This window comes from Myotis brandtii, unplaced genomic scaffold, assembly GCF_000412655.1.
Source record: "Myotis brandtii unplaced genomic scaffold, ASM41265v1 scaffold454, whole genome shotgun sequence".
NCBI classification, from domain to species: Eukaryota; Metazoa; Chordata; class Mammalia; order Chiroptera; family Vespertilionidae; genus Myotis; species Myotis brandtii.
In genome coordinates this window covers 1,709,165-1,712,321 of record NW_005367354.1, presented here as the reverse complement: position 1 = coordinate 1,712,321, position 3,157 = coordinate 1,709,165, and the positions used below count along the sequence as shown (strand labels likewise).

Here is a 3,157-nt window from a genome sequence, read left to right as displayed (position 1 = left end):
GTGGGGGGGGGAGGTGTGGAGAGAACAAGGTCACACACGAAAAGAATCAGGAAACTTTTAAACAACAACAGCGAAGCTAAAATGTAATAGAGTGATGCTTTCCAAGTTCTGGCATTGGAAAAAAAATTATATCCAACCTGTAATTCAATTCCCTCTCTGAAGAGTGAGGGGAGAGTAAGACACTCAGATATGTAAGGTGTGAAGGCATTTACCTCCGTGCACCTTTACCAGGAAGCTACTGCGGGATGTGCTCCACCAAAACAAGGGAGGAAACCGACAGAGAGGAACCCGGGGATTGGCAGACCCAAGGCAGACACAGTGTGCAAGCTTCCACAGCCCCCACCTTCCAGGAGACCTGAGATCTTCCCACAGGTCCCGCCACCCACAGTCTGGGCCCGGAAATTAGACACCCCGTCACACCACACCACTACGCATCCGTGTTTACAGAAAGCAAGACCGTTATTTACAAGAACAGAAACACTGAGCGAATTCACTTTTAAATACACCAAGTAGAGCAGCAGACAGAGAGAAAACAGAAGCCTTCTGAGTGGAACAGGCGGGGCCTTGTCCGCAGGCTTCCCCACCACCCTCTGCTGCCCGGGCCGCTCTCCCCTGCTCCCCGCTGATGGGCAGACCCTTCCCAGTATTGCCCAGCCCTCATTATCCACAAGTGAAGCCAAGTTAAGAAAACAGAACCTTCCCGGACCACTGGAGATCCCGAGCCAAGCTGCAGCGGTGCCTGGAGCTCCCTGGGGCCCCATTCTCCAAGCCTTTTCCAGAGATGTGTTCTGGGCAGGGTGAGTCATGAACTCCCGTCCTCGGGCCTCGGAGAACACAGGGACACTGGAGCCCCCACCTCCCAGCAAGCCTCTCCTTGCTCATTGTGGGAGGCAAGTTTTTGCTTCGTCCAGGATTGGAAAGACACAGAGGGAAACTTTAGTCCTAGATCTAAACCCCCGAAAGTTAACCTGAGGACCAGCGATGGTCAGCGACAAAGTTCTTGACAACCAGGAACAAAGGGAAAAAAATAAAGACGAAAAGGGATGTGTATGGAAAGAACTATTCTTCTGGGATTAGATCCTTCTTACGTTTCTGTTCTAAAATGAACACTGGAGAAAAAAAAATAGAATGATGGTGATTGTGGTTGACATATTTTTTAATGTCCTTACTTGGCAAAATAGGAAAGTTGACATCTCTAGCTAGTCTTCCTCAAAAAAAAAAAAAAACTAGAAGAAGAAGTGGGGCGTGTCTCTAAGTGGTTAGAGCATTGGCTTAGGCACCGAAGGAGTTCAATTCCCAGGCAAGGGCATGTACCTGGGTTACAGGTTTGGTCCCCAACCCTGGTTGGGATGTGTGCAGGAGGCAACCAATCAACGTGTCTCACTCACACATCTCTCTCTCTCTCTCTCTCTCTCTCTCCCTTCCCTTCCTCCCTCCCTTCTACTCACTCTAGAAAGCAATGGAAAAAATATCCTCTGGGGGAGGATTAACAAAACAAAACAAAACAAAAAATAAATGGGTGGGGGAGAGGGAATTTCATTGTCTATGATGGTCCAAAGGCTGGGGCACAGTGTGGCAGATGACACAGAAGAAAGTAAGACCAACCCCCAGACTAGGTCCAAGTCCAGAACCAGACTAGGAGGGTGAGGAGGGCACCTGCAGATACCTAAGTGTGGCTGGAACAGGCCAAATGCTTGGCTGGCCCCACTCGGTGCCCTTCAGTGACAGAGAGCAGAAAGTAAGACCAACCCCCAGACTAGGTCCAAGTCCAGAACCAGACTAGGAGGGTGAGGAGGGCACCTGCAGGTACCTAAGTGTGGGCTGGAACAGCCCAAATGCTTGGCTGGCCCCACTCGGTGGCCTTCAGTGACAGGGAGCGCCCGTCCTCTTCAAGGATAGCCTTTCACCCGCAGGAACACAGGCTCCATGTGGCCCCCTCCCATGTGGGGGGGGGGGTCTATTTGCTTCCCCCAGCCCCACTCATTCCTCTTGTGAAATGACTTGCCTACGATCACACGGCTAGCAAGTGAGTTCAAACCCAGCTCTTCTGCTCCTGGCCCAGGGCCCTGCCCGCTAGTTCTCTAGATGTGGCAATGGCTGTGTTCTCAATTCATGAGTTGGTTCTGGTTGCTCAGAACCAGTTGGCAAAGCAACAAAGAAACAAAAAAAAATTTAAAAATACAAAACAAGTCAATGTGATCGCAATAAGCATATCTGCATAGACAAAGGTATGGAAGGAAAGAGGGCCCAATGGTCATGGCCGTCCCCCTCTGAGGTGGGCTGCCTGGTGATTTTTACTGTGTTTTTCCTTTTCTCCTTTCCAGTTTTTACCTTGTTTCTATTTGTATGACAACATAAAATAATAACCATGTAGAAAGATGAAATAAGAGAAGTAAAATTAAAGTAATTTCTTTCAAAGATCCCATCTCACTCTCTGGCCACTTTCCAGAGAATAAGCTTTGGGGGTTGGTGCTCCAGAGATGGCCAGGTCCCCGCCCTGCTCTGTGGGCGTGGCCTGCCCAAGACCCTCCCTCCACGGCTCTCCATCCCTGCGCTTCACTGCAGCCTGACATTCCTGCTGCATCATCCCCGGCTGCCAAATGGTGACCCACAGACAAGCAGCCCCCAGACCACCCAGGGTCATTGCCAGGGTGCTCCTGCCCACCTGGCCTGAGTAGAAGTGGAGAGCCCAGCCTTGGGGGTCAGTCTTGACTGACAGTTCAGGCTCTGCTGTCAGATGGCCCTGGGCAAGTCATTTCCCTCTCGGGGCCTCTGTGTTCCTATGGGTAAAACCAGGGTGGAGAGCATTTGACAGGGAGTAGACTGGGTGGTCTCTAAGTTTATTTCCAGGCTTAATATTGAAATATCCTGGGACTGACCGTGACATCATCCCCCACACATTTGACCTTGCCTCTCTGGGCTGCCCTCGGGTCCCTGAGTGGAGAGTCTAGGTCTGAGAGAAGTCCCAGCCATTGCGCACAAGTGTGTTTGAGCATATGTGTGTGTGTGTGTGCAGTGTGCATGTGGGGGTGTGGGGGTGTGCAGGGGTGTGTATGTGAGTAGGAGGTACCAGAGGGACATCATCCAGTTATCTCACCTTTTTGGGGGATCCTGCTCCTTTCCTCGCCAAAACCCCAGTCATCCTCTCCCCCCCACC

At 51.2% G+C, this 3,157-nt stretch overlaps 1 protein-coding gene across 1 annotated transcript in view; it reads right to left on the bottom strand.

Annotated features, from left to right (window-relative positions):
• The window catches only part of CIB4 (calcium and integrin binding family member 4), a 40,312-nt gene that overhangs the window by 29,878 nt on the left and 7,277 nt on the right, over nucleotides 1-3,157 (bottom strand). The gene's annotated exons all lie outside the window — the stretch shown is intronic.